The sequence below is a fragment of the Staurois parvus genome, unplaced genomic scaffold (assembly GCF_062004578.1).
Source record: "Staurois parvus isolate SC_StPar_1 unplaced genomic scaffold, SC_StPar_1.0 ptg000226l, whole genome shotgun sequence".
NCBI classification, from domain to species: Eukaryota; Metazoa; Chordata; class Amphibia; order Anura; family Ranidae; genus Staurois; species Staurois parvus.
The window spans coordinates 7,645,807-7,657,918 of NW_028318022.1; positions in this window are offsets into that span (position 1 = coordinate 7,645,807).

A 12,112-nucleotide genomic window follows, 5' to 3' on the forward strand; every position below is an offset into this window, starting at 1 on the left:
AATACACATGCTGTTGCCACAGCTGGAAGTATACCTCTAGGTGAATGGGGTTGAACTACAACCAACCCACAACTGTGTGCGCATTGCACAGAGTTGTGGTGTGGTGATTGATGCTAGGGTTAAACCAGGTGGTAAGGAGGCAACATATTGCCTCTTTGCCACCTGTCAAATGTCTCTGAAAAGCGATCTAAGCATGGATTGCTTTTCAGAGGAGCAGCAGTCCTTGCTGCTATTAGGAACAAGTCCTAAAAAAATGCAGTTCTGATAGGACAGGAATAGGGGTTCGAGATTAAAAGTAAAATACATATACACACATATAAAAACAAACGCACAAATACAAACACATGTACACACACACACGCACGTACATACACATGTACACACACACACATATACATACACATACACACATACATACCCACACATATACAGTGAGGAACAGAAGTATTTGAACACCCTGCGATTTTGCAAGTTCTCCCATTTAGAAATCATGGAGGGGTCTGAAATTCACATTGTAGGTGCATTCCCATTCTGAGAGACAGAATTTAAAAAAAAAAATCAGGAAATCACATTGTATGATTTTTAAAGAAATTATTTGTCTTGCACTGCTGAACATAAGTATTTGAACACCTGAGAAAATCAGTGTTAATATTTGGTACAGAAGCCTTTGTTTACAATTGCAGAGGTCAAACGTTTCCTGTAGTTCTTAACCAGGTTTGCACTGCAACAGGGATTTTGGCCCACTCCTCCACACAGATCTCCTCTAGATCTGTCAGGTTTCAGGGCTGTCGCTGAGCAACACAGAGTTTCAGCTCCCTCCAAAGATGTTCTATTGGATTTAGGTCTGGAGACTGGCTAGGCCACTCCAGAACCTTGATATGCTTCTTACGGAGCCACTCCTTGGTTATCCTGGCTGTGTGCTTCGGGTTGTTGTCATGTTGGAAGACCCAGCCACGACCCATCTTCAATGCTCTGACTGAGGGAAGGAGGTTGTTGCTCAAAATCTCACAATAAATGGCCCCATTCATCCTCTTCTTAATACAGTGCAGTCGTCCTGTCCCCTTCGCAGAAAAGCACCCCCAAAGCATGATGTTACCACCCCCATGCTTCACAGTAGGGATGGTGTTCTTGGGATGCAACTCATCCTTCTTTTTCCTCCAAACACGATGAGTGAAGTTTAGACCAAAAAGTTCTACTTTGATCTCATCTGACCACATGACTTTCTCCCATGCCTCCTCTAGATCATCCAGATGGTCATTGGCAAACTTCAGACGGGCCTGGACATGTGATGACTTGAGCAGGGGAACCTTCCGTGCAATGCATGATTTGAAACCATGATGGCGTAGTGTTCTACTGACAGTGACCTTTGAAACTGTGGTCCCAGCTCTCTTCATACCATTGACCAGCTCCTCCCTTGTAGTTCTGGGCTGATTCCTCACCTTTCTTATCAGTGATACCCCACGAGGTGAGATTTTGCATGGAGCCCCAGTCCGAGGGAGACTGACAGTCGTCTTTAGCCTCTTCAATTTTCTAACAATTGCTCCAACAGTTGATCTATTTTCACCAAGCTGCTTGGCAATTGCCCCGTAGCCCTTTCCAGCCTTGTGGAGGTCCACAATTTTGTCTCTGGTGTCTTTTGACAGCTCTTTGGTCTTACCCATGGTAGTAGTTGGCGTCTGACTGACTGTGGGGTGGACAGGTGTCTTTAAAGAGCTCAGACAGGTGCTACTAAATTAGATTGAGTGGAGTAGAGGTGGACTTTTTAAGGCACAGTAACAGGTCTTTGAGAGCCAGAATTCTTGCTGTTTCTTAGGTGCTAAAATGCTTATGTTCAGCAGTGCAAGACAAATAAATTCTTTAAAAATCATACAATGTGATTTCCTGATTTTTTTTAATTCTGTCTCTCAGAGTGGGAATGCACCTACAATGTGAATTTCAGACCCCTCCATGATTTCTAAGTGGGAGAACTTGCAAAATTGCAGGGTGTTCAAATACTTCTGCTCCTCACTGTACATGTATACACACATGTACACACACGCGTACATGTACACACACGTATACATGCACACATACATACCCACATGTATACATGTACACACACACTTACACACATACATGTACACACACACGTATACAGTATTATGAAAAGTTACATTACCTTACGCTCCATCATACAGCTGGGTACTGCACTCTAGGGGGAAGCAGAGAGCACAGAAGACATTCCCCTTCCGTTTACTTTCACTTTGCTCAGCGGTGTAACTAAAGAACAGTTAGACTTTATTTATTCTTGTGTCTTGTTGGGAGATTTCTCTTTAACCGCTTGCAGACCGCCCTATAGCAGAAATACTGCTACAGAGCAGCAGCGGTGTGCAAAACCACGTGTATATATACGTGATTTTGCATTTTTGGGTAGGGACCTCGCGTGCCCTTCCCGCGGTGCCATTTGCAGCTGCAGCTGTCAAGCGCTGGGCCCCGGCCGGTAATTACTCGCCACTACCTCATTAGTTCAGTTCACTGTTTAACAAATTTTGGCTACTTGTGTTCCATTGTTGTGCCTATAATATAAAACCATCAAACAATTCTGTGGCAGTTTTTATATTCACATTATTATGTTGTTTTTTTGGTTTACATATTGCACCAGTGCTTCTAGCCTTTTTATAGCAATTTCCTACATAATTCATTCTCGGTTTACCCACAAGCAAAAAATGGACTGGAGCCCAACATAATTGTCTGGTTTGCGTCACTATCACTGATGCTCTTTATATTGTTGGTCTAATAGACATAACTAGAGTCATCGTATTCTCCAATAGGGGAACATTTTCAGCTGTCAATATAATTGTCCTGCCACGGACACACTACCTGGTCCTAAACTTTCCAAATATAATGAGAACAGTTACCACTCATGGTACACTTCTCACACATTACAAAGCCAAGTTTTAGTTTGCATCATGATTTCTGGGAGCAGACAAGAAGGTGTGGAAATTAATAACCTTTTATGCAAAAACAGTTATTGAAAGGCGAACATTTACTAGCAATATTTAAATATGAATCACTTCCCTTGTACACTCTTTCTTCACCAATTTACAGCTTGGTCTCGTTGGGGGTTATTTACTAAAGCTGGAGAGTGCAACATCAGGCTCACTTCTGCATAGAAACTGATCAGCTTCCAGGTTTTATTGCCAAAGCTTAATTGAACATACTAAGGTTAGAAGCCAATTGGTTTCTATGCAGACCTGAGCCTGATTGTGCACTCTCCAGCTTTAGTAAATAAACCCCATTGTCTGTTTTGTTCCTCTATGAGAAATTTAAAAATCCATTTCCCTTCTGTAATCGCTCTTTCTAACCTGTTATTTTTGGATAGCTGATTGCAACCACTACCTGCTCGCCCAATATACTTAATGGGTAGTCACTTAGTAATACTGTCCCTGGAATGTTATCTCACTTGTTCATCTACAACAACACATTGCTTCCTTTCCAGAGCACTTGTCACTAATTAAGATAGTAAATGGCACCAGTCTGTGTAAATGGCCCTGAGCTACTCCTTACCTGTCATTTCTTAAATGTACAGAATACAGTAGCCAGTCAGTCTTATCTGCAGCATACTGTGCATGGTGTCACGCACATTTATCATGAGTACATGGTGTAGTCACTGCTCCACAATAACATTCTTACTTGGTTTAGGAGATGACTCTCTATCTCTGTTTGCAGTGGAATTTCAATTTTCTCAGTTGCATTTATTTGCTTTTCAACCTCCCCACCACACACACACACACATTTATTCCATAAAATATGGTAACTGCATAGAAATAGATGCTGGAGAGCTCAGTGACCCAGGTGTAACTTCATTTCAAACATAGGGTTAGGGAAAGACGTATGGAGCACCAGGATGAGGAAGCTGAGGAAGGATTTAAAATGCTAAAACTCTGCAATAGTTAAGGTGTATATTGAAATGTTTCAGCATATAGGGGTGAAAAAGAAACCTAAGAAATTCAACAAGATCATCACATTTTTAAATGTTTGTACCTGCCAAAAATATGTTCTGTCTTGTCAATGTCATTCAAGTTGATTATCTCAGGTTCAGCACTCCAAATTAACAATAATGAGTGTACAGACCATTGTGAAAAGTTTCTGTTTTGGTATATACTATCTGAGCGAAAGGTCACTATTCATAAAGAGTTTCTGTTGCATCACCAGATTTTTCACACATCCAATATATAATGTACCACTTTGCTCACAGGCAGGCATAGGCTGTGAATGACTATGTAGACTTTCTATCTTAGTTTTGCTGTAATGCTCTACTCCCTTTGTTCAGTAATTGGGTAGTCTTATAACCAAAGGATAACTGGAAGACAGGGAGACATCTGCCCCTGGGCAAGTAATAATACCATATGGTGGGTCAGACTGGAGATACTTAATTTTTCAGACATCGATCAGAGTGGAACCTCCACCACCTTCCTTTATGGCCTTGAAATGTCATGTGGCCAAATACCAAGAGCTGCAAAGGAAGCTGATATTGGAAGATGTTAAAAGGTGTGTCACAATAAACCTTGTCTTTCAGGAACACCCACCTTTCACACTGGTCACCAGTCAATGAGGCACCACACCATACTTTGCTTTGTACACTTTAAAACACAATAAACCAATGAAAGGGTTAGACCAAGTGTTTCCAGTCCTTCCTTGCTTGGAGCAAACCTGCTTGTGCTGCTGGAACAATCACTGATATCACATTCACATAGACTGAGGAGACAGGAAGTGAAGGGAAATCTCCCCAATGAGACAGAGATGGCAAAAAAGGCCATAAAAAAGTTTTGCCTTTAGTTATACTTTGAGGTAAACTGGGTGATCTGTCTAATTGTAGCATGGTAGTAGTTCCTTCCTCCCCTGATCCCTAGAGGACTCTTCTTCGGGAGAGTCCCCTTGCCTAGTACTGAATGTCCGGCTTCGGCTTGGCATAGGGAACGGTGGTCCACCAGGCCTTTTGGCCAGGAGGACCAAGTGGGAACCTAGTCCCCGTCAGGAGCTTCGTGCCCCGGGGGATCAGGGACAGCGGTCCAAGCCCCTTTAGGGGTAGGACACAGCACACCCCTAAGTGCACGTTTTTCGTGTGGTGTTTTGCACTTGCACTTTTTTGCGGACACTTACGGGTTTTTTCGATATAGTTGCACGTTTGCGGACTTTAAAAAAAAAAAAAAAAAAAAAGTAGTGCTTACAGTGTCTAAAACTGAGTATGTTATTTTGAAATTGAATGGATTCCTGTCATCATCTAACGCAGGGTTATTGAATTAAAAGTCAAGGAGGTCTAGTCACTAAAAGTTTCTTCTGGCTGACTCCTGAATAGGGTGTGCCCATCAGCATGCCCCCTTACATTACGTGTCACCCTCAGAGTGCAACTTTACATCATGTATTCTCATCACATCAGGTGTGCCATTCAGAATGCTCCTTTACATCAGTTGTCCCCATCAGAGTACCCCTTTACATCAGGTATCCTCCATCATAATGCCACCTTACACTCAAAGTACCCCTTTCCGTAATATATCCCCATCAGAGTGCCCCTTTACATCATATTCCCCATCAGAATGCCCCTTTCCATCACATGTGTCAATCAGACTGCCCTTTTCCATCACATGTGCCCATCAGTGCTGCTTTCCACAGTATGTGCTCATTTGTGCCCCCTTAACATAACATGCCCATCAGAGTGCCCCTTAACATAAAATGGGCCCATTAGAGTGTCCCTTAACATAAAATGGGCCCAACAGAGTGCCCCTTAACATAAAAGGGGCACTCTGATGGGTACTTTTTATGTTAAGGGGCACTCTGATGAGCACATTTTATACTAAGGGGCACTCTGATGAGCACATTTTATGCTATGGGGCACTCTGATGGGTACATTCTATGTTGTGCCCAACAAAGTGCACCTTAACATTAAATGTGCCCATCAGCATGACCCTTTAAAAATAAATGTGCCCATAAGAGTGCCCCTGTAAGACCACACCCTACCTTGAGGGCAGACAAGAGCAAGGGGCAGGGCGCACACGTGATGTTGTCGGTTGCCGTGACGATTGCCCTGCTGAGCGGTGGATCTGTCATTAAAGTCTGGCGAGCTGGAGGTCCATAAGGGAGTGCTTCTCAGGCTGTTCTTGGACCGCGGTCCTCCATTTAGTGACTGCTGACCTAACGCCTCATGTAGAGGGATCTAGAGCACAGAACACTTTTATGTTTGTGACTACTGACCTTGCAGCTACTTGTTTTCTGCACCAGTCTCCTGCTGTTCTCAGTGATTGGTCTGCTTGAGCAGAATGCTGGTAGTTCATCAAGGCTGCAGTGTTTACTTCAAAGCATAGGTAAATCAATGATTGCTTTCACCTGGAATACCTCACTTTCTCTTAAATTGTACCTAAATTCAAGAACAAAAATGTAATATATTGCATCTTGCTTTATACATGGGTTTAAATTTAACTGTTTCAGCAGGGACCAGCTGAATTTCAATCCATGTATGGGCAGGGAGGTTGTACTAAAATCAATCTACCAATCAACTTCTGCACAACTGCCCTGTCGGATTTTCTCTGCTTGATCAGTGCTGCAGGCTATAGGCTGGAACTCTCATCAATGTTTTCTGATGGCGGGGAAGTCTCGCCATCAGAAAACATCAGAAGTCTCGCCATCTGCTGTCAGAATACAATAGATCAACGGGGAGGATTTCCTCCTCTACCTCAAATGTGTAAATTGGGGAATCGAGTCAGTTTTTTTTATCCAACCCGCTTGTCGAACGAAATAAACTGATCCTCTAATGGCTGCCTTAAGCCCCGTACGCATGGCCCAAATATTGTGTGTACACGAGTGCTGGCAGCTAATGGCACTAACTAGGGGGCAATCCCCCTGTCAGAACACAATAGCCCAGTGGGCAGAATGCTGTACTAACATCGGATAGTTAGTACAGCGAACTCCCTCACAAGCTCTTCGGTTTTTTTTCGTTCAGCCTGCTTGGTTGAACAAAACAGTGATAGTGTTTACCCAGCATAAGATGAGGTAGCTACATGAGTTTTCTTTGCTGAAGTTTTTTTTTTCCTTTATTTTCACCTGGTTATGATGCCAGAAATACACTTCCATTCCTAGGGTGGCAATGCTCACCCACCATAGTATATCTATCTATGGAGAAGCATTGTTGTCCCTTTAGAAGAAGACTACAAACCTCCTTCACTCTTTTTTCTCTATAACAAGAGGAGGGGGAGGGATTCTGCAATCCTCAGAGATAGATGGAAACAATGTTGGAAACAGGCGCTTCGGAAATTGGCCAGGGCCTGGGGCACAAGTTTTCCAAGCACACATCCGTTGCGACTAATAATAATCCTCTTTTGATACAGAACACTTTCTAAAAATTATATAGTTAGAGTCCTATAGGAAGCTTTCCATTTCTTATCCAGACCCTGATGAAGGGGTATTGTTTGTCCCCTGACTACCTTTTATCTTCCTGATGACTGATTTTTTTTATCTACAATAAATGTTTATGGATTCATAAAACGACCATCTGGCAATCTTTTTATTCATTCAATAATGCAGCACAAGTTGAGATCACAGAAAATTATCAGTTGACAAGGTTTTGTGGCTGGATCAGTTGGTGTTTTTGCACTTTTCAAACACATACAGTACTGTGCAACAATTATAGGCAGTTGTGAAAAAATTCTGTAAATGAAGAATGCTTTCAGAAATGAAAGTGCTAATAGTTTATTTTTAGCAAATAACAAAATGGGAAGTAAATGAACAGAAGAGAAACCCATATCAAATCAATATTTAGTGTGATCATCCTTGGCCTTCAAAACGGCATCAATTCTTCTAGGTACACTTGCACATAGTTTTTGAAGGAACTCAGCAGATAGATTGTTCCAAACATCTTGGAGAACTAACCACAGATCTTCTGTGGAAGTAGGCTGCCTCAAATCCTTCTGTCTCTTCATGTTATCCTAGACAGACTCAATGATGTTGAGATCAGTGCTCTGTGGGAGCCAATAATGTTCTTAATGACATTGGCTGTATGTTTGGGGTCGGCCTGCTGCAAAATAAATTTGGGGCCAATCACACACCTCCCTGATGGTATAGCAGGGTGGATAAGTATTTGCCTGTATTTCTCAGCATTGAAGACACCATTGACCTGACCAAATCTCCAACTCTATTTGCAGAAATGCAGCCCCAAACTTGCAAGGAACCTTCACCATGCTTCACTGTTGCTTGCAGACACTCATTATCGCACCACTCTCCAGCCCTTCGGTGAACAAACTGCCTCCTGCTACAGCAAAATATCTAAAATTTTGACTAATCAGTCCAGAGAGCCTGCTGTCACTTTTCTGAACCCCAGTTCCTATGTTTTCATGCATAGTGGTGTCTCTTAGCTTTGTTTCCACATCAGAGGTATTCTTCCATGAAGACCGCTTCTGGCCAGACTTCTGGTATACCTTGTTCCTACTGATTTCTGCCAGTTCTGTGCTAATGGCAATGCTGGACATCTTCTGATGTCGAAAGGAGGTAAACATGATGGGGTTTATTTACCAAAGCTGGAGAGTCCAAAATCAGAATCCCTTCTGCATAGAAACCAATCAGCTTCCAGGTTTCATTGCCAAAGCTTCATTGAACAAGCTGAGGTTAGAAGCTGATTGGTTTCTATGCAGAAGGGAGTCTGATTTTGGACTCTCCAGCTTTAGTAAATAAACCCCGATGTGTCTTTCATCTGCTGCATTAAGTTTCCTTGGCCAATCACTGTCTACGGTCCTCAGCATTGCTTGTTTCTTTGTGCTTCTTCAAAAGAACTTGATGAGTTGAATTGATGCTGGTTTGAAGCCAAAAGGATAGCCACACCAAAGATTTATTTGATTTAGATTTTTCTTGTGTTTGCTCACTTTGGATTTTGTAAATTGATAAAAAATAATTAAAATACATATTTTTGAAAGCATGCTTTCTAAATGTTTGCACAGTACTGTATATCAAAATTATTTCAATAGTAAATTTAAAGGGCCAAAAGGAAACAATTAAAGATGTTCATTGTTAATGTCTATTAAAAGAAACTTGTGCTGAGGGACTACAGAGCCTTCTATTGCTGACCCTTCCTTAAAATGCTATTTGCCAGACTGTCTTCCTGATCCACTGACTTTAGTACTCTCTAAATGTCCAACTGGGAAGAAGTATGTACTTTAGGAGTTTTGATTTCACCTGGTGCATACTTGTCTTGGGTCAGTGACTCAAAGTGTTGAGGCTGGAGAACAACCAGGCAACTAGTATTTTTAGAAGGAGATGATCATTGTCAGCCTTCTGTCAGTTAAATGCCTGGTATAATCTACCCTAAACCATGGTATAATCTACCCTAAACAGTATGCCACTGAGATGAAAAATATTATTGAATGGTACCGAAGAATTGATTACAAACTAACGTATATGGCCATTGTGAGCTCTGCATGCTCTGCCATGTACTAATATTTTAAAATAACTGACAGTGCAGCTGTTCCAGTGTTTAAATGACATACGTGCTGATTGAACCTCAACCAATGTCTTTAGATAAAATTAGCAGAGGTCTCAAATTACTTTAAAATCTGTGCCCCACTCATTGATAGACATAGTTTACAATACATTTCTTCACTGAAATTGGTTATATACTGTATATAGCAATTGTGGCAACCAACTCCACCTGATATTGTAGTTTATAGGCAAATTGCAAAATTACCATTTTAGGATAATAACTGGCCTATAGGCATCTTAACATACATAATTTTGTCAATTTCTCTGACTGATGTATTTATATACACTATATTACAAAGAGTATTGGGACACCGCTCCAAATCATTGGATTCAGGTGTTCCAATAACCTCCATGGCCACAGGTGTATAAAATCAAGCACCTAGGCATGCAGACTGCTTCTACAAACATTTGTGAAAGAATGGGTCGCTCTCAGGAGCTCAGTGAATCAAGCGTGGTACCGTGATAGGTTACCACCTGTGCAATAAGTCCATGTGTGAAATTTCCTTGCTACTAAGTATTCCACAGTCAACTAATAGTGGTATTATAGCAAAGTGGAAGCAACTGGGAACAACTACAACTCAGCCACGAAGTGGTAGACCAAGTACAATGAAAGAGCGAGGTCAGCACATGCTGAAGCACACGTTACACAGAAATCGCCAACTGTCTGCAGAGTCAATAGCTAAAAACCTCCAAACTTCGTGTGGCCTTCAGATTAGCACAACAGTGTGTAGAGAGCTTCATGGAATGGGTTTCCATGGCCGAGCAGCTGCATCCAAGCCTTACATCACCAAGTGCAATGCAAAGCATTGGATGCAGTGGTGTAAAGCAGGCCACCACTGGACTCTAGAGCAGTGGAGACATGTTCTCTGGAGTGACGAATCGCGCTTCTCTGTCTGGCAATCCAATGGACATGTCTGGGTTTGGTGGTTGCCAGGAGAAGGGTACTTGCCTGACTTGATTGTGCCAAGTGTAAAGTTTTGTGGAGGGGGGATTATGGTGTGGGGTTGGTTTGCAGGGCTTGGGCTTGGCCCCTTAGTTCCAGTGAAGGGAGCTTTTAAGATGTCAGCTTACCAAGACATTTTCATGCTCCCAACGTTGTAGGAACAGTTTGGGGATGGCTCCTTCCTGTTCCAACTTGACTGCGCACAAGTGCACAAAGCAAGGTCCATGGATGAGTGAGTTTAGGGTGGAGGAACTTGACTGGCTTGCACAGAGTCTTGACCTCAATTCAATAGAACACCTTTGGGATGAATTAGAGCCAAGACTGCGAGCCAGGCCTTCTCGTGTGACATCAGTGCCTGACCTCACAAATGGAAGAATGGTCAAACATTCCCATAGACACACTCCTAAACCTTGTGGACAGCCTTCCCAGAAGAGTTGAAGCTGTTAAAGCTGCAAAGGTGGGCCAACTCAATATTGAACATTACGGACTAAGGCTGGGATGCTATTAAAGTTCATGTGCGTGTAAAGGCAGGTGTCCCAATACTTTTGGCAATATAGTGTATATTCAATCTACCTGGGCAAAAAGTGTATGATCGTCAACAGTTTACAACTTCTCAGAACTAAAGCTGACCATAGATGAGTAGAAAATAATTAAAAAATGTGTTTGACAGATCTTTATCAAATTCAAACTAGTGTGTGATAATGCCATCATCGATGCAAATCCCCCCTCCCTCCCATTTGTCGACATATTGTTGTTTGTGCACAACACAAAAGGTACATTTTTTTTAGTCAATTGATTACAGGATAAACACTCATTCTCCTGTGCACCACTATTTATTGTGATATTCTTGATCAGTTCCACTACTCACGCTTTGAAAATCATTCACTCATACTAAAAAATTCCAACATGATTGTCATAAATCTTTGCATTTTGAGACTCTATGAGCCCACTAACATTTAGAAAGTCGAACAATTGGGCATTTCAAACAAAATTTTAAATCATTCTACTTATCTATGGCCAGCTTAAGATTTTAGAGTGTAGATGGAAATACTAATGCAATGCAGCAACTTTGTACACAAATTGCCCAATATACAGTACATTGCAAATTTGTATGCCAATGGAGAAGATACAGGAAGAAGAGAAAATGAAATCTAACTTGTACAATTGCTTGTTCACCCAAAGAACAGCCAACTATCAGAGTCTGCAAATATACATTTTAATCATATCAGGCAATTATCATCTCATCTCTGTAATTACACATAAAGCAAACAGTACAGAATCTTGTTATAGGAAACCTTGCATAACTCAATATGCTTAGTGTTAGTAGAAGTTATCTTTTCTTAGCTGTGATGCTGTAACTGCATAAACCTGCAGATAAGTGACTTACAGTATATTAATTAAAACTTATTTTAGAGAAGGAATGTCATTTATGTCACCTAAAATAAAGTTTGAACATTTTCTATACTAGAAAGACTAATGCTTATGGTTCTTTTGCAAGTAACTTAATTAGAGATTGTAAGAACATATTCAAAATCATGTAAACTTACAAGAGCCAACAGAAACAGGAGAAAAAAGATAAGGCATTGATAAAAAAAAAATTGGGGCTTACACATTCCCCTCACCTTTCTGTGGTTTGGTGCCTGCTCTTTTTGTGATATGAAAGTGAGA